General features: G+C 39.3%; 1 protein-coding gene across 2 annotated transcripts in view; it reads left to right on the top strand.

The window, feature by feature from the left end:
- The first annotated feature begins 743 nt into the window (after nt 1-743).
- Nucleotides 744-20,349, top strand: part of ncalda (neurocalcin delta a) — a 36,288-nt gene continuing 16,682 nt past the window's right edge. For both annotated transcript variants that reach the window (XM_077576551.1, XM_077576549.1), the window contains exon 1: nt 744-1,044. The gene's annotated coding sequence lies outside the window, so the exon portion shown is untranslated. The remainder of the gene's footprint in view (nt 1,045-20,349) is intronic.

Genomic DNA, 20,349 nt, shown 5'->3' with positions numbered 1-20,349 from the left:
GCAGGTTCATTTCAATGTTTCACTGTCCGTTCTCTCTGCCCTGCGTGGCATTCCATCTCATGTCTTTTTGCATGATGAGTCTTTCACACAGTTTCTCAGTGGGGGTAGTGTTCACATGGCTGACCTGCCCCCTCCCTCCCTTCACCACATTCAGTTGACCAGCAGATGCTATTCAGATGAATAGCGTCTGACAAAGCTTTTTTTTTTTTTTTGGAGTTGAGGATGGGATAATGATATGTTTTAGTGGTCTCGTGTATTAGAAATAGAATTTGGGGGATGTAATGCACTCTATTTCTTTATATTACTCTATTGGGTATTTTACCATTTGAGAAGTTACTGTGTTCTACATTTCCTGCTCTACATTATGTGTTACTGATGTTTTTTTTTTTAATTTATGATGCATTGCATTAAACCTTTGAGTCAAAAGAGTGGCATGGATTAGAGCTTTAATAACAAAAATTGTAATTTTCGGGTTATTATGTGTTCATAGGGACAGTTTAATATGTTTTGTTTTGGAATCTGAATACATAAAAGGCCATTTTAATGCCCTTTTTGATTCACGTCTTCTTACCTAACTCCTCTCAGTGCGTGTGTGTGCGTGCATGTGTTGACCTATTGAAATCATTTCAGAGCAGTGTCCCTGTTGCCATGGCAATGCAGGCTTCTGCGTCTCTTTTCTCTCAGTGTTTCCCCTCCCATTGCGTTTCCCCTCCACTCCAGAGTGAGGTCATGTGACTGTGCTGACGTCAAGGCTGGAGAGGCAGGCAAGAGAGAGAGAGTTAGCTCGATCGTGTGTATGCGTGTACATGTGCGTACGTGTGCGCGTGTGTGTGTATGAGTGTTTTTTAAACAAAACCCTCTTGCTTCAACGAGGAGTCTCTGGAAGTCTGTGTGTCCGTTTTTCGTTTAGTCCACGGTCTTAAATCTCTTTTTGTTTCCCCGTTACTATTCTCGCCTGTTGCTTCCTCTTCACCCTCCGCAAACTTTGGTGTACATTGTTGGGTGATGGACTGCTAAACAACTTGTACATCGCTACAAAGTGAGGTAAGCGCCATCTGTATTTGTATGATGCATTTTTGGAGTGAGCAGTGGTTGCTTCTGGAACCACAGCTGAACACTCGAAAGGTTTCTGCTTTTTGTTGCATAGCAAGATTCCTATACTTGTTCAGTGGGGGAGACAATGAATGCATTAAGTGACTGTAATCCATGTTAGCCTGCTTTTGGTAAATTGGAGACAATGATGTTATGAAATACCTAGTGATGATAAAAGATCTTAGATCAATTCCTGATTACAAGACAAGTTGCTTTCTGTCTTAGCAAACACAGCGTATCTTTTTTCAAAGCCGCTGCAGGAAGTTGGGGGGGCAATGCAAGGCGAGTGTGATAATTACGGGGGCTGAGAGTGTTATGTGCTCTCTAGCCACGAGTGATGGGCTGCGCCACATGGCTTTTCCTCTCCAAGCATTCTAATGTTAGTGGTAGTCGTGGGCCGGAGCTGCTTCTTCTTCTGCCTGCCAGGAGGGGGGCTGAGCAGCTGCCACCTGCCCCCCTTGGAGAGAATGGGAAAGCAAAGCATGAGCGGCATGGAGTGCATGTTTCATAATCGTCATGTCAATTTGAATATTTCAGATTTCAAAGGCAACTAATAGGGGAAGAGTTCCCCTGAATTTGTCTTGCTCGCTTAAGAACCCCTCCTCCCTCTTTTACAAGACCCTCACTGGCTCACACACAAACCCACCCGTCTCGCTGCACGCCTTAAACAAAAGCACACCGGCCTACATTTTGCCCAGAGAAGGCGGAAAGAAAAGATAAACATTGACAACTTGTGGTTGCAATCTTCTTATAAAACTCCCCCACTCTTTTCTTTGCTTCTTCATCTTCTGTGAGACTTTTTTTTATCTCTTTCTCTCCACCCCCCTCCATCTTCATGAGCCCAGACCATGCAGCAGGTTGTGTCATGTTGAAGGTTTACATTTACTTTTACATTCCCCTATTAGAGGAGATTTATGGCTTGTAGTTGGATGGGTTTGTCCCATAATAGCCACTTGACTACAAGTGTTTTTATCACTTAATTGCAGGTAGCAAGTTGTTCAGAATCACCGATTCTTGTCAATATTTTCACCAAGACAATGGACTGAGTACATGCTTCTATTTAAACTACTTAACTGCAGTAAAGGAGTTTGCTTTAAGTAATACATTATATATATATATATATATATATATATATATATATATATTGTGTTTAAGAATAGAAAGAGCTGTTCTGCTGAACAGACCACCACCACAGACAGATAGCATACTGTAGCTTTATCAGACATCCTGCACCCTTTTGCAACAAGTGCGTATGTGTACGTGCGTGCGTGTGTGCACGAGTATGATGTAATTTGTGCTTATGTAACTTATGTAAACGCAAAATCCAGTTAATGACAATTTTCCTAATTCTAATGATTAGGCACAGAAATTAAGTCAGTATAGAAATGTTAAAACATGTAAGTGCTTTTTAAATTTTTCTGGTAATACACCAGTGAGTACAAGCTCATTCTCCAAAATTATATCCATCCATCTGTCCATTTTCTGTACCGCTTACTTTAATGCTAAAATATGTTATTGTTGTATTTCAAATGTACAGTTTTGCACAAAAAAAAGTAATCATACAGAAAAGTCAAGCAAATAGTTATTTCCTGACTACTTACCTTCCTGAATAGAAAAAAAAATGTTGAAAGAATATAATAATTTCTGACTTCATTTTTCTCTATACAGTAATTGTATACAAATATAGTCAAGCTGGCAGCACCCCGTAGCGGCTTCTCGAGCTCCCAGGATTAAGCTCTTATGCAATGACATCAAAGACGTTTTTAGCACCATCTCAATGCTAATACTGCGTGTGTATAGTATAGCTGGGATGAGTTACAGTATAATAACTAAGACAGAGTTCAATGACAACTATTTATTCAACATTGAAAAGTACTCTCAGCAGACTGCAGCTGCGTTGCTCGCGCAAACAAAATTGTGGTAAACGTGTCGGTTGTCTAACTCAGCTAAAGGCTAACAAATCACCTATAACCCGAGGTGGGCATTCCGTCAGTACTGACGGACCTCTGCGTTCGTCACTGATGGATGCCCGTTTTTTTGACGATTAATTAATGACTGACTGACGGAATGCCCACATATGTATATGTTTGTCCTAAAATATTCTTGATGAAGTGATGACGAAAGCCTGGTTCAAATAGAATGACGGACTAATGATTACAGTTTGGTTCAGCTTGCAAAAATGCCGGACGATGACGAAAGGGTCCCCAGGGCGCTAACAAATGATAAATAGCGTACCAGCAAAATGTTGTAAATTGCCCATCTCTGCCTATACCATCACTCTTCCTAGCTAACATTCGCTCACTAGATAATGTAATGGACTTACTTCACCTGAGGTTATGTGGCTCCAGCGAGATGCTGCTCTTTGTTTGATGGAAACGTGACCACAGGACAACATGCCTAGCTCACCCTTCAAGATTGATGGTATACAGCTGTTTCTTGTCGACTGTGATGCCTGCTCGGGGAAGAAACATCGGGGTGGAGGCTCAACAGAGGTTGCTACGCAAACAGTGGACCTGCCTCGCGAGTTCACAACTGTGTGAATGACTATCAGTCAGTAGCCCTCACTCCAATTGTCATGAAGTGCTTTGAGAAGTTAGTCATGGTGCAGATAAAAAAAACAAAACATCAATACTGTGGACTCTTCGCCTTGGGGAATAAACGCTCCACTGATTATGGGCATCTCATCAGTGGTCCACACAGGACTCGCCCATATGTATTTCTCTTCTGACTTCAACACCATCATCCCACAGAACCTGGTGCAAAAGCAGAATTTTTTTTAATTTATTATTTTTATTTTATTATTATTATTTTTTTGTATGTGGGTGAGTATGTGTATGTGCGAGTGTGTGTGTGTGTATTCATTAGTTCACCTAAAACCTATTAAAAAATCCCATACCGTTCACCTAAACCGAACACTTTCAGCCAGAGTCGTGAGACCGTCAGGAGACCCGAGGAAGGACCAAAGAAAAGAAAGGAAAGTGAAATCCAGACACCACCCACCAGGCCACCAACCAGAGTCCTTCACCAACCCCAGAAACATCTAAATTCCAATTCCAATTCCAATTTCCTGGTGCAAAAGCTGAATTTTCTTGGGCTGAGTCTATCACTGGGGATCTGGGTCCTGGAATTTCTGACCAACGGCCCACAAACTGTCAGGATCCACAACACCATGTCCTCCTAGTGACATTTTTGTGTGACACAGCGGTACTTAACAAGGACAAAGTACAGAGAGAAGGTGGAACATCTGGTGGACTTGTGCAAAGATGACAAACTTTGCAATAATTAGAATAAGATCATGGAGATAGTTGTGGACTTCTGGAGGAACAGACACCCCCTTGCATCATCAAGGACTCAGTACACCCTGCACACACCCTCTTCCATCAAATTACGTTTTTTTGTTGGGGGTAAGCCAACCCAAAAAAAAAACAACATCCAAAAAGCTCGCTATCAGTTTTTCCAAGAAGTTTTTGGCTTTGATAGATTTTTTCCCCTACGCATTTATAATGGCCATCAATTATAAGTGGATTCTTGTTGTTCTTTTGTCGACCCAGTCCATTTCCCCTGTGAATACGGAGAGTCTACTGTATTTTATGTGTGGAAACTAAACTAAAAGGAAGTGAATGACAGCTTCAGTGACACATGACACATAATGCAAATCTGCAATATTTACTGCAAATACGAGTTGGGTGCTACATTTATTGTAGTTGAAATTCTGAAATCATATCAACAAAAACACCACAAGTTCATCTAAACTTCTTAAGGTATCTATTAACATCCCGTTTTGTACTTAGGAGGGTTCATGTAACGCTAGCGGAAACTAACTTGAAGGCAGTTTATGTAACCAGTGATTTATGACCACAGTCAGGAAGAAAGTGATGGAAAGAAAATGTGTGAGAAAGAAAACAGATAAGAGAACAGACCAATACTCCATACAACAAAATAGAGTAACCACTGTTGGCATTGTGTAAAAAAACAACAATCATTCAAGACTTTAATAACAAAGGTTTAATATGAAAGTGATTTCAGTTCTAACTGAACCTCTATGCTGCAATGTGCTAGTGATAAATGTACATTCAGGTGTAGTAGTATGATCTACTTAAAAAATAATAATAATAATAATTTAAATTATGTAAGAAAAGTACACATGCGGTCAGAAGTGTCTTTACTCATCTGGAATGGCCACTCCGTTATGTCAGAAATTTAATAAAATAATAATATTAAAAAAATAATAAAATACTTGTACTTAAGAACCCAGTATTGATCAACCAGCATCCCTCATATTAAGACTATTTGCAGTGCATTCCACAAATGTCAAAACTTACTTGTTTGCCATTGTGTGAGTTACTTAATGTAGCTCTTTGTTAACCACACAATTCAACACAATTCCCTGACCTTTCGTAGTTTCCTTCCTTAGTCACCAAGGTCATCTTTTCTTTAAGCACTTTTGGAGCTCCATGTAGCCACTGGGGCATGTGGGTTGCCAAATACTAAATTATTATTCTACCTTTTAGAGACAAGAACTACTAGGTGTAGTTGCATCACAAGCTTGCAGTGTTGCTCAACTTCTGTGCTTTTACACATCAACTCTGTGGATGTCAGTTCAAATCCATTTTCAAAAATAAATGGACATGAGCTGGAATTTGCTTGCTTGAGGTAAGAGAATAATGAATGTGTTGATTCCCGAAAACGTAACTCTCCACTGGGGTGAAAGGGATTCTACAGAAGGGAAAATGCAATTAATTATCAGGACATTGGGTGAATTTATGGGAACATTAAGAAATGCACATTTGATGAACTGCTCAGCTCAAATCTGCTGGTCAAGACAGGAAAAATGATGGCTACAACAGAAGTTGAGAGCTCTGAACTAGTCACTTACTCACCAACGTCACAAACTTCCGTCACGTCACTCACGTCACCAACTTCCGCCTGCTTGATGGCGTTTGTTTGTGAGTCACATGGATCCTGACACCTTCAAAAGTGACATTGGTGTGAGGTGATTTGAAGTAAAAGTCAAACATCCTGCATACAAGTAATTCCCCCAAAAAATCTGAATCATGACAAGTTATTCTCTTTGTCTCGCAAGGGATGTATTATGCTTCCTCAATAATATCGGTGAGCCTTTAAATGCAGATGGCATCATATCTATGGTCTAGCGATCAGCACACCTCATGGAGGCCTTGATAAATTATGCCGTAAAAAAATGTTCATCCCCTTTGCCTGAATATGTTGCCTGGTCAAAGAATTGAAACATAATGCTGATCAGTGTCTCTATGCCTTATGATGACAGGCCCCAAATGAAGATTTTTTTAACCACTTGGAAATTATTCAATTTACTTCTGCAGTGTAGAGGCCCATTTTATCACATTGTGTCTCTCCGCTTTAAAATTTTTGCCTGGAAACTCCAATTCATTATTATAATTTGTGACACCCGGAACCATTCTTTGGCCACTTTTGTGTTTACCACACAGACAAGATGTTCGACTTTCGGGGCACAATACTTCAAAATTAAATAAATAAATAAAATCTATACCCAAGGTTTTAGTAACCGGTTAGATTAGATTTAGAATTGACAGGATAATTGATTATAAAAGGATTTGTTAGTGACCGCCGTATACTGAAACCTTCAAAATGTTTGCAGTGTTTAGAAACTATGCATCCAACACTTGTCAAATGAAATAGGCTACAAATATGGCTTGTCAAACAAATAAAGTTATTAAGTATAGTTATTTTAATTTTGGGACTTCATTATTTTTATGTATTATTAACTAATTTCTATTTTACCTGCTCTGTTGTTGAAGTGTGCATCCGTTTTTGCTGTGATAAAATTGAATCACTACACATTTTCGTGTTAACAGCTTTTACTTGAGCATCGAGACTTTAAATTTGATCATATCACAGCTTAGTTTGTTCCAGGAATTGTTAGCCTGTTTGCTATCTTGTTAAACGTGAAGGTTTATATACAAATCGTGATGAATGTTACCGTGCCAATCACATTGTAAAATGTAATTTATTTTACAAGGCTTTAGCTTGTTGCTAAACTGTAAGTGGATTTGATTCAGTAACGTAGCAAGCCATAATTACATCAGTTTAACCAATAATGTACAATTTTATGTATTTTACAGAAAAAAATTGGGCCAGAAGGTCAAAATCGTTAAGAACCCCTGATCTAAATCAAGGCCTAGTTTTCAAGAAATGTGACGCGCAAGAATAATGAGAATATTACTAGACCTGATGCATTCGCTAAAAACTTTCTTGGAAAAGAAATTCATTATTTTATTATGTCTAGAAATTACATTTCATCTCTATGTATATAAGTCGATGGTTCATGTCCAGGACCTCCACAGCTGTTGAGTTTGCCATCTGTTTTTTTGCGTTCAAATTTGGTAGCAATCAAAATAAAGACCGATGTAAAGTTCAACTTTGAAGCACCCGTAGAAACATCCATATTGACCCCAAATGGACAGCTCCAAGCTAAAATGGCCATCTTTGCAGAAGGTTCTTGAGAACTTCTTGAGACCCTATCACGTCATGCATGTGCCACTAATTAAACAAGTATTCCTCAGAGCAGTAGTTCTCAATCCCGATCCAGCCTGTTTTCCATGTCTCCCACAGCCAACACAGGTGTTTCAAACGATCAGCTAATCAGCAAGCTCTGCATGAAGCCTGATAATGATCCTCAGCTGTGTTGGATGTAAGATACATGGAAGACAGGCTGGATAGGGGGACATGAGAACCAGTACCTCAGAGCACTGTTGTACGTGTTCACTTTTTCTGCTTTTTGCCACGTAATCTATAATTGAGGAGTTTTGCATGCAGAGTGACATGTTTATGATGGATGCAAAGGACAGCTGGCCTGCCGCAGACTCTTTGTCACTTTGCAATTGGGTTCTTTATAAAGGGGGTCATGGCTCATTTAACTGAAATCCTATTTCAAGTGGGTGTAGACTGCTCAAAGGGGTCGCCTGCAGCTAAAAGATTCCATGCAGGGTGTCACACAGTGACATGGCTCATTTCTAAAGGCTAACCCTGCCTGGCCTATAGGCCCTCATGCATTTGCAGGACCTATGGGAAGCAGATGTTCTATTTTTAACCACAGACTGGAATTCCCACACACTGAAATGTCATGCTGGATACAAGCGAATGATAAAAAGGAAGATAGTGTCTGTTTTGCTACATTCTGAAAGTGATACCATTTAGTCAGCTGACCTTGTTCCTGTTGTTGATATAAATCGTTCAAATCTCATAATCAAAAAATGAAATTGTAACCCGACAATTCTACCCAGGAATTTAATCTAGAGTGAAGCATGATTAAAGGTAATCAGCCATTTTTCTCATGGCCGTATGATATGAGCCATCTTTTAGCTCGAGACCTATCACCATCTCCAATATAATATACATTTTGTTGATGTAAAAGATATAGCTTTGCAATGAATTTTAATGTTTAATTTCAGTTTAATTGTTTAATTATTTTAAAATTAAAATTAATTTGTTTAATTTGAATGCACTGACTGATAAGGAGGATATTGTCAGTGTTTTTTTCTGTTGTGTCCACGGGTTACCTCAAATACTGTGCAAATGACTGGCTACCATTAGATTTTCTGTTTTAGTAATAAATACTAAGCCTAATAAAGGCCTAATAACAATATATTACAGTATACTGATTTACTGAGTTACCCAGCTTCTCGTAGCTTCTACTCCATACCCTTGGAAACCTCTGCCATCAATATCTTGGGGGGAATAACATCATAACTAACTTTGTAATACTTCACATTCCTCTACTCTTGATCCCATTTTCTATCGACCACAATACCACATCTGGTTGCAGGGTTGGTCAGTCAGTCATTCAGTCAGTAGGAGTTTATAGAAAATGTTGGCCTTATTATTTATCCTCCATTTTAGTTCAATTCCATTTTATCTAGGTACAATCCTGCTTGACAACAAAAATGAAAAGGAACAGGTCATTTCAGGTCAAGAACCATGTTTCCCATGTTGTACATTAACCGCACATGCACAAGCACTTTGAAACAACTTCATCAAGTATGTGTCGCTTATCAGAAGCAAATGCTGTTAGCTTATGCTAATCTCTGCATCGAACGACAAAGTCAATATAACCTTGCTTACCTTTTGGCATTGATAGTGTTTCACCATTCTGCGCCCACATTGCAAATGAATGGCACTTGTGCTCAGCCGCCACTGATTATTTTAATCATACCCCCCCACACACACACACACCAACTCCCCCGTTCCTTATGACAGGTGGTGCAACTATTGTTGTATACTAAGTATTCTCTTTTAGCTTCCTCCCACGTTTCAAAACATGTACGTTAGCATAGCATCATTAATTTGTCTCGAATGTGTAGTATGTGGATTGTGCAGTGCATCCTATGCCCCAGATGATGTTAGATGTGTGCCACTATAGTGTATTTTGCACTGGAAAACTCACTCACATCTGTTGATATCGCAGCCTCAGCTGTAGCTGGAATTTAAGGATATTTCCATCAGGCTTGGACAGTTTAGTTTGCGCTCATTAGAAAGTGTCTTATAGGCTATCTCTAATATAATCGTTGATTATATTGATTTACCATTTAATTTACTATTATTATGACCTTATTTTATAATAAATGTCTGCTTTTGCACGTCCGTAAACTGTGTTAAGATGTTAATCATTATGTGGTTAGCACACAAAAGCTCATAATGCTAAGTCAAGCTGTCTGTATTTTGAGAAAGACTTTATTAAAAACCTTTCAGACACGACCTACTTCCTCTGAGTCATCCTGTCTCCTGACCTCCCCTGATGGGACTTCCGTTCTATTGGTTATTTTCCGTGATACTCTATCCTGTTTCTATATTTTTCTGCACAGGAAGCAAGGCGAGCTCTGGTCCATCCCTGGGGGCGTACTTAATGAGAGCCATCTCTAAGCTCAGGCTTTGCCTCCAGATTGCTTTCACTGTCTGCCGCAAGCCTACTATTTCAGTTATGGGTGTACACTTGCTATGGTTGTTCTTGTTAAGTCTCAGACTTTAACTTGCCACATTTTGCACACTACTGATTGTTTTGTCTATGAGCAGGTGTTAAGGGCACTCTCAAATAATGGTACCAAGCACGCTTGACATCATAAGTTCCTTTCACTAGTGTCAGCACTTCCCTGGCAACGCAGTTGGTGGCGGTCAGCCTGACCACAGCATGAGTTCTAATGCATAATCACATGCCCGGTCACCCAAACTGAAAACAAAATTTACCAACTATTAGTGCACTTTAATTGTGTATATATTTATTAGTGTATGCATAATTCTGGATTGGAGAAAAAGTCAACTTGTTTTTCAAATTAATTGATGTATTTTGTATATTCAAGGAAAAGGAACAGTTCTACTAAGTGGGTCGCAATTTGCTAATGCAAAGTTTACCAAGAGCAAGTCTTTCTTCAGAAAGTGTTTGCTAGTTTGACAGCTGTTTAATTAACAGAGAACACTGATTATGCAAGCAGTCGGATATATCTTTGTGTAACGAAGGGAGTGCATCAGGGGTCAGTTCTGGAGCCTTTACTTTTTACTGTTTACGTCAATAACATTGACCAAAAAACTGTCGCAATGCAAAGCTTCAGTTATTTGCTGATGACACAGCTTTGTACTGCAGTCATTTGCCCAATTACAACTGTTTTTTAATGACATCCAGAATAAATTTTATGATTCAAAATGTGAGTACAGACTAAACTAAAAAGCATGTTCTAAATGCCACAGCTAAACATATGTTACAGGTATATAGGCCTTCTGGTTGACAAATCTCTCTCATTCTTCAAATACAGCAGTTGGTAGAAATAAAATAAAAAATGAAGGGATTTTATTTCAGAATCAAATCCTGCCTTTCTTTTGAATAAAAAAAGAAGCTGGTCACTTTTATGTCAGTGTTGGATTATGGTGATGTTTTCATACGTGCATGGCAGCATATTATCTTCGTAATTGTTCATCTGTAACTTTCTTAATTGTCCCGTTGACCAGAACACACTTGGAAATAAAAAACAAGCGCATGAAAATTTCACAACAATCGTATTAAGGATTTTAAACTGATGGACCAACTACATTCTAGTTTATGGAGGCCTCAAGATGTGGTTGAAATATGCAACAACTTAGACCCTCCCAATCTTCACAAAGAAACCAATGAGACATTGTTTTGTGAATTTTAGCAGTTTAAACTCACACTCATCTTCACAGCAAATGTTGTATCATTCCAAGCAGTGTTTGTCAGGCCTGATTGTCCTGTCAGGTTGACCAGGGCCACAAAGACATGGACGGCAAACTCATCACTAGCATTATTGGGAATGCAAAGCAGCGAGGAAGCTGAGCCGATTCTCGCTGAGCCGAAGTGTGACTCAGCTGAGTGGGTGCTGAATACATCGGTTTACACCCTTTTTTCTTTCCTATTACATACATTTGTGCAGAAAATACAAATACCACACATCTTTTATAGTATTGTTTTATGGAGGGGGGAGGAGGGGGGGGTTCTTGCATCATCTTTAGCAGTGTAATATTTTTTGTGGTGATAAAATTGACTTTTGTCGACTTGCTGGTTCCCTCTGTTTTCCTGAATCAATGAGGCTTTATCGCCTACTCTTCCTTTTGCAAGGTCTGTTACTATGGCAACCTAATGAAGGAGGGACAACATTTAAAGGTATGTTCACCCTCTGTCCAGCTATTGCCAGGCTACCAGAGCACATCTGAATAAAACATCATTGTCCAAGTCTTGGTGAACAGATGCAAACACCGCAGTATAAAATTATTAGCAATTTTAATTTCACATGGTGGGCAGAAAAGTGAGACAGCCAGAATTATGTCTGACAAAAATGTCACAATTTAGAATTTTTCTTTACGGCTCTTGTTGTTATGGATGTGCGTCATTCTTTCATGGCTCTGCACTCACATTAGATCAGAGATGTGTATTATATCACAGCAAAAGAAACATGTACTCTTAATAACATTTATGATAGACGATAGAGAGAATATAACACTTGTACAACCCCCTTGGCATGTGTGGACGAATAAGCATGCCTCTGTAAACAAAAAAAAAAAAGGACCGGATCTCATAAAAATGTAAACTTAGTAGGACTTCCTCTGTCTGTATCACAAAATGGCAAACAAACATGCAAATGTATACAATGAACCCCCATTTATCATGTGAGATATGTGACAGACCCATCTGTGATATGTGAAAATATCCAGACCATATTAAAAAAAAAAAAAAAGCTATTATTAATAACCGATTTGAACGGGAAAAGCAGTTTTGATTAAAAGATGAGAGTGCACTGAATTGAATCAAATCGAAATAATTCCACTACAAAATATATCAAGATATGTATTGAATCATCTTTTATTGGAGTGATATAAGCTTTTGCGCTAAAGCTCCGAATTGACTTTATGACTCATAATATATCAATAACGTTTGATCTTAAATTAGGGCTGGACCGCAGTCAATTTCACAACAATGACCAGCTCACTCCACAATCCACATTATCCTTCAACGTTTACATTTGTCACCAATTAATTTGCCATCAGTTGTCCACATTATCAACATGTAACAGTTTGACTTAATTTGCTGGCTTTTTTGATGAGCATTAGAGATCGACCGATACCGATTATTACAAGTCAAGGAGACCGATAACCGATATTTAGAGCGATATTAATTTTCACTAAAAGAAAATATTCATATAAATATTGTCAAAATTTAACTCCATCGCTTAACTTTGTTGATTTTTTTAACCACATGTTTATTGAAAAACTTTTAAGATTTGCTTGCTTGCTTTTTTTTATCTTAGTCAAAACACATTTTTGTTTTAAAATTCTGACAAAAAGTTCAGGGACCTCCCAGGTTCATTAGCATATTTTAAAAAGGTCAATAAAACTAGTAAAGAGTAAACGTATCTTTTAACTGTAAGTGTGTGTAGGGGAGGTCAATTAGAAGTGGGCTATATTCCTCTATACTATAAAAACCCGTAAAAACATTTACTTAAAAATCCGCAAAAAGCTGAAATATGACATAGCATGGCTTCACTGTCCGTCTCTAAATTAGCCCTCAATATGGTGAAAATGAAAAGTACAAGTGATGGTGCTGTCATAAAGCACTGGAAAGTGTCACTGTTCCCGTGGCACTCCGTGAGCAGTCGCTAGCATGGCTTGCTAATGCTGCAAAAGCTAACGCTCTAGCAAACACACTAATGTAGCTACACAACGTGACTTTTTTTTTTTTGTCACTTAAGCATTTAGTTTCTCACATTGTAGAGCCTTTTTTCATTTCGGCTGTCATAAGTATTGTATTCATCACAATAGGCTGCCTGCTACTCACCTCACGTACCTTCACCCACACATCGCCTTAGCACCCACACATCGCCTTAGCACCCACACATGCAGACACACGCATCACGCAGTCCCAGCCTCTGTTTTATCTGGAGTAAAGTATGTATCCATGTAGAAGTGGATGGACAGTGGATATTTGTGCATTCGGCCAGAATGGTTATGTGATGTGGGCAATATGTTGCTATGGTAACTGCTTTTTTTTTTTTTTAATGCTTCTTAAGAGAGCGTACATTGCAGTAAAGGGGCTAAAGTGTACGGAATAGATGTGAGAAAAAAAAGAGTAGCATTGAGATTTTAGAATGGTTTGTGTTCAAGAGGCCTTATGTACTCCTGTTGGCCTTATATTCACATTTCACTATGTTCTTAATATTGTTTTGGAGGTGTATTTGGTTGTATTGTTTTTTCGTCCCATGTGTAAATGACGCATCTGTGACTTCATTACAGTGGAATAGTAAACTAAAATTGTAATTGTCTTTTATGGGGTGCTGGTCGACCTCCTATTTCTTTGGATTTAATAAATAGATAAATAAATAAATAAAACAGTGATAAGAATGTCATTATATCTTGCGATTGAAACGTTAGTAGTCGACCCCACAGTCTGGCCTTTTCCATTTCACCATCACTGGAGTCAGCTTTGCCTTATTGATGATTTCATGCAGGCTGAACTGTGCTCAAGTGAGGTGAAGTCAAGTTAAACCAAGTGTGAAACATTTCTGTAATTCGCGTTCAGTTTGACTGTAGTATTATTCAACATGATGCATGCTTACAGTTTAACCTCCATATTTGTGTTATTTTAGTGTGAATCCGAGAATTTAACATTTTTCCAATTATTGTACTATGACGCTAACATCCTCAGCCAACAGTGAACGCTACTAATTGTATTCATGCTCTACCATCATTTTCACATCCTTAAATTATCAGCTTCACCGGTGAATGTGCGAATGTGAGCAGTCAGGTCATGCTATCTTCCTTCTTTTCTTACAGTCTAACTCGCAGTTGGAATGGTATTCCATTCGGTTTACGTTTTGATTTGAAGCATCGTGATTGATTTAGCAGGTACGTTTCTGTTAACAAGTATTTGTCAAAGAAATAAAAGTGTCCTGTTCTGATCTACTACCCATACTTTATCAGCGCTGCGATGACATCACATTTTCCCTTGTAACATTGGAAGCTATTTCACCAACAAAAACATGACCATATTTGGCTGCTTAGCATGCACTTTGACAAATAGTAAATTTCCCTTTAGATGTTGCTTCCGAGAAGGACTAACAGATGTGTTTGGCAAATATGCAACTATCTCTGGGTGCATTGGCTTGGATTTTATGTGTAATTTGTTTCTGAATTAAGATCACAAGAGAGCTACATGCAATTCTATTAATGCAACTTGTCACTATGCAAGCCTCAGGTTCACAAATTGGGAGAAATATTCCAGATGAAAGTTAGTGTTTCACTAGATGGCGATAAACTCATCCGAAAGTTGAAACACTTCAAAGTTCTTTGCTAGCCATACTTTCCTCACTGTTGTGCATGAACATTCGGCATCTGCCTTTTTCAAACAGAAAGCTTGTCCCGCACAGTTCATCGCACAATCTCCAGTTCCCTATTCTTCAAATGGGTGTCTCTTACTGTGAGTCAACATCAGGAAATGGTGCAAAAGGGCTAGCTCAAACGTGCCAGGAATCCTTCGCTGTCACATTTGTAACCCTTGTAGTGGCTGATCATGGTAGTGACCCCGTGTGAAACTATGCTGCGGACTGGCGCCAACAATTTATTTTGTCCTATTACCTCAATACCACAGCTACTGTGGCATTCGATACAGAGGGTGGTTAGAGTAGCCAGAAATTTTACCCAAGTAAAAAGCACTGTTGCTTTTGAATTATATGACTCAAGTTAAAGGAAGATGTTGGGTCGCCAGGCAGAGATGAGTGTTTTTCTTTTTATATTAAACATTGACGGACAAATTCACACACACAGTCACACACTCACGTAACAGTTCTGCCAATTTCTATTTTTCAATCATTAGTGCTATCCACCTTATTCCTACGCACCATGAGTCGTGTGAATTATGAGCCCGACTTCCGGAATGAATCGAAAACGTCACTTTAGTCCAGAACTCCGGGTTACAGCTTGCCTTGAACCCGAATCGGCTGGCGTAGGCTAGGAAAAAGGGTAAGCAAGTGTAGAAAATGGATGGAGAGACCTGTCTGCAAAGTAAATACAAGTTTTGTCCTGATGAGGACAATTTGGATTCTTGAACAAATGATTCCAAACCAGTAATCTCAATGGGAACATCTTTTTTTGACCATTTATACAATGTAACAGGACACAACCCAGGACTGTAGTCAGGCTCATATCAAGATGAAAGTAGCTTCTGGAAGACTTGTTTGGATTATATAGAGGCAATTAAATCTCTCTTTTCCCTGCATCAAACAGCTGGTCTGTAAGGTACACAGACTCAGCCCCTCTAACAAAACTGTGGAGTGGGTGCTTTCCAACACTCCCTATATGATAAACAAAACATTTCAGCATGCAGCTCACTTGAAAGAGTTACCCTACTCTTACAAAAGAGTTTTATTTTTATCGTATAGTTTTAAGGTCAATACTATACTGTATACAAGTCTAATAGTCTTTGGGCGTATCTTAGTAAGTTGTCATTAACTCATTTACTGCCATTGACGGCTACAGACGTCAAAAATTCATTTGAACTATTTCTATTAGTTTAACATTTTTTCCCACTTTTGTGTGTTTAGTATGAAAACCTAGATTTTTTTAATTGTACATTTAGAACGGATATAAAATTTATCATTAATCGTGAGTTAACTAGTGAAGTCATGCGATTAATTACGATTAAAAATTGTAATCGCCTGACGCCCCTAATTTTTAATAATCTTTTCTCTTTTTTTATCGCGTCAGGCGATTACATTTTTAAATTGTAATTAATTGCACAACTTCATTAGTTAACTCACGATTAATCACACATTTTATATCTGTTCTAAATGTAATACAGTGGTACCTTGGCTCATGAACTTAATTGGTTCCCACAGAGAGAACGTGAGCCGAAAAGTTTGTCTTCCAAACAAGTATTTCCCATAGGAAACCATTGAAATGAGAATAATCCGTTCCCAGGTCCCCATAAAGCACAATTTTCTACAAAAAAAGCCTTAAAACTACACAAAATATACCTTATTTTAGGTATAATAAATGTGCTATTGTATTGTAATTAAAGAAATACACTGTACTGTATAATAAAGTGTTTTTATTTGCAAAACTTGCAACTTGCCTTTGTGATGGTACAGTAGTTGAAGGCTTGATGGAATGGAGTGGGAGGAGGAGGGAGGGAGGGAGTTACTGTTTGGAAGGCGAGTCCTCCGGTGTGGCTTCTCTTCTTTGCTTCTTAGGAGACTCTTTATCCTTGTTGCTGACTAAAAACCTCTTAATTGACACCTGTTGCTTTCTGAGTTGTAAGGTCTTACGAAACTCAGGCATCACATTATCATTCATCATGTTGATGATTCTCATAGCCACAGTCTTTTCTGAATGGTACTGTTCAATAAAAGCCTGCACATCACTCCACTTAGTTAACATGGTCTTGATGCTCTCACTTGATGCTGCAGCCATCTCCTCCTCCTCGTCCTCACATGACAACTCCTGAATGGCTTCCTTCTGCTTGTCCTCTTGAAGGCGAATCAAATCCTCTGTGTTGAGGACCTCATTATGAACTTCCAGGTTGCCTCTTGATGATATCCGAGTGAAGTTGCCGTGCTTTCTCGGCGATAATACCCGGGACGCTAAGTCACACAAACGCACACCTCGTTCGTGTTTTTCGATGATCTCCTTCTTCTGCTCGACCGTAATTTTCTTTAATGTCTTCTTAGGCTTAACACTAGCCTGTGGTGGGGTCTTTTTAGGTCCCATGATAGCAAAAGTACACTCGAAAATGGTCCAAAATGTCTACCAAACACAAACCACGTCCGCACTCAAAGAAAGGGGGTGACGAACTTGGGACGCCGTGAGCGTTTGTCAGCTTCTCGTGATTTCTCGTGTCGCGTGATTTGGTTCGTCCGCCAAAAACTAGTTCGTCAGCTGAGACTATATGCTCGCGAATTTAATGTTCGTGAGGCGAAAAATTCGTGAGCTGAAGCGTTCGTGAGCCGAGGTACCACTGTATATTTGTTTCTAGGTTTTCATACTCTTGTTAACAAAAGTGTGGGAAAACATTAAACTAATAGAAATAGTTCAAATTAATTTTTGACGTCTATAGCCGTCAACGGCAGTGAATGAGTTAAAGACCTTACTCACTTACTACCCAGAGAGCAAAATACTTTCTCTGTAAATGCCAATGTGGTAACATAGTATGTCTGCAAGGCATTAGAGCGGTTGATCTTTCCATATTTATGTCATAAAGTAAGATAGTCATTATTCATTGTAATTTGTAAAAAAAAAAAAAAATGTACAGCATATCAATGGCTGCTAATAAATTTAAATGTTTCACATTATTCTGAACACATCACTGCAAACTGCATGACTAAAATCTATCCAATTAAAAATTGGCATGACATACAATACGTACTTGTCTCTTTTTTTTAAATTGTCTGGCTAATTGTTGTAATCCTCAGTGGTGTTTGTTGCGTTTAAATACAATTTTCTTCTCTGATTTTCTCATCTAAGCCTAAACCTCCGTGTACAGTCGTGATTAAAAGTTTACATACACTTGTAAAGAACATAATGTCATGGCTCTCCCGAGCTTCCAGTTATTTCTATAACTATAATTTTTCACTGATAGCGTAATTGGAACGGATACTTTATTGTCACAAAAAAAACATCCATCCATCCATTTACTACCGGTTATCCGGGGTTGGGTTGCAGGGGCAGCAGCTTTAGGAGGGAAGCCCGGACTTCCCTGTCCCCAGCCACTTCAACCAGCTCCTCCGGCGGGATCCCAAGGCGTTCCCAGGCCAGATGAGAGACATAGTCTCTCCAGCGTGTCCTGGGTCGTCCCCGGGGTCTCCCGCCGGTGGGACATGCCCGGAGGAGGCATCCGAACTAGATGCCCGAGCCACCTCAACTGGCCCCTCTCCACGCGGAGGAGCAGCAGTCCCTCCTGGATGACTGAGCTTTTCACCTTATCTCTAAGGGAGACCCTGCCGAAAAAACTCTTTTCGGCCACTTGTATCCGGGATCTTGTTCTTTTGGTCGTGACCCCCAGCTCCTGACCATAGATGAGGGTAGGAACGTAGATCGACTGGTAAATCGAGAGCTTCGCCTTTTGGCTCAGGAGCTGAGTCACAAAAAACATTCATGAAATTTTGTTCTTTTATGACTTTATTCGGGTTTAACAGAAAAAGTGACCAAATCTGCTTCAATTTTGGTAACTTAGAAAATTTGTCAGCAAAATGAGCTTCATACCATTGCCGCTTAACTTGTTGTGTGTGATTTTGAGTGCCTTCAACTTCTCTGAGGCCATTGTGATAGTGCTCATTGGAGACGAATGCCCTCAAACGCTACAATGGACAGTCAAAGGAGCTAAACGGTGTCAAAACAGATCTGAAAACGCAAATCATTGACTTGAATAAGTGAGCAAAGTCGCGTGAAGCCATTTCAAAACAGCTGCAGGTCCCAAGACCAACAGTGCAAGCAATTGTTTGCAAGTATAAAGTGCATGGCACTGCTTATCACTGCCATGGTCGGGAAGAAAATGCAAGCTATCACCTGCTGCTGAGAGAAAATTGGTCAGGAGGAGAGTCAACCCAGGACCACCAAAAAGCAGATCTGTTAAGAATTAGAAGCTGCTGGGATACATCTGTCAGTGTCCACAGTCAAGCGTGTTTTGCATCGCCGTGGACTGGTAGGCTGCCGTGCAAGAAGGAAGCTCTTGCTCCAAAAGCGTTGATAGTATTATGCTGTGGGGCTGTTTTGCTGCCCATAGAACTGGTGCTTTACACAGAGTAAATGGGATATTGAAGAGGGAGGATTAACTTTTTGTTTCTTCTTCTTCTACTCAAAAATCATCACCTCATAGTTTGAGTTTTGGACACTGTTTGGTGTTCCAACAGCCTAATGACCCAAACTAAAAGGAAGTCCCTGTCAGCAAGCCAACAAATTTAACTGAACTGCACCAAATCTGTCAAGAGGAGTGGTCAAAGATTCAACCAGAATCTTGTGGATGGCTACCAAAAGCGCCTTAATTGAAGTGAACATAGCCAAGAGACATGTAACCAAACATTAGCATTGCTGTATGTATATTTTTGACCCAACAGATTTGCTCACTTTTTCTGTTAACCCTGAATAAAGTCATAAAAGAACAAAAATTTATGAATCATTTTTGTGACAAGAAAGTATCCCTTCCAATTACTCTATTAGAGAAATATCTGAGTGATAGAAATAACTGGAAGCTCGGGAGAGCCATGCCATTATGTTCTTCACTAGTTTATGTAAACTTCTGATCACAAATTTAAACCCAAGATTAGTGCAGTGTTTCCCACAGATTTAAAATCTACTTGGGTGGGTGGACTCCGGCGGTGGGGATCGGAGGCGGGTTGGACGGGAGGTGGGTCTCAGTTCTGTTACTACGTCTCCTCTAGCCTCACGATCCACAAGTGACTGACGGCGAACTAACGTTACATGCGATATATCCTGTCGCGACACATTTTTCTTTTTAATTATATTTTTATTAAATTTTCTTGAAAACTTCTTGGGTGGTGGCCAATTTACTCGGGTGGCCCACCCAAGTATTAACATGGTGTGGGAAACACTGCAGTGTGTGTCAAGAGATTTTATAGACTGTTTAAGCTCGTGTTGGGCATATGGTGCTAAGTGTACTCTGTACACAAAACTAGTTGCCAAGTAATGTGCAGTTGGTTTGTAAATTTAAAATAAAAAAGGACGGGAGTGACATCTTTCCAGTTCACTGTT

This window comes from Vanacampus margaritifer, chromosome 9, assembly GCF_051991255.1.
Source record: "Vanacampus margaritifer isolate UIUO_Vmar chromosome 9, RoL_Vmar_1.0, whole genome shotgun sequence".
Classification (NCBI taxonomy): domain Eukaryota; kingdom Metazoa; phylum Chordata; class Actinopteri; order Syngnathiformes; family Syngnathidae; genus Vanacampus; species Vanacampus margaritifer.
Note: the sequence above shows the minus strand (reverse complement) of the source record. Positions and strands in the feature narration are given on the sequence as shown.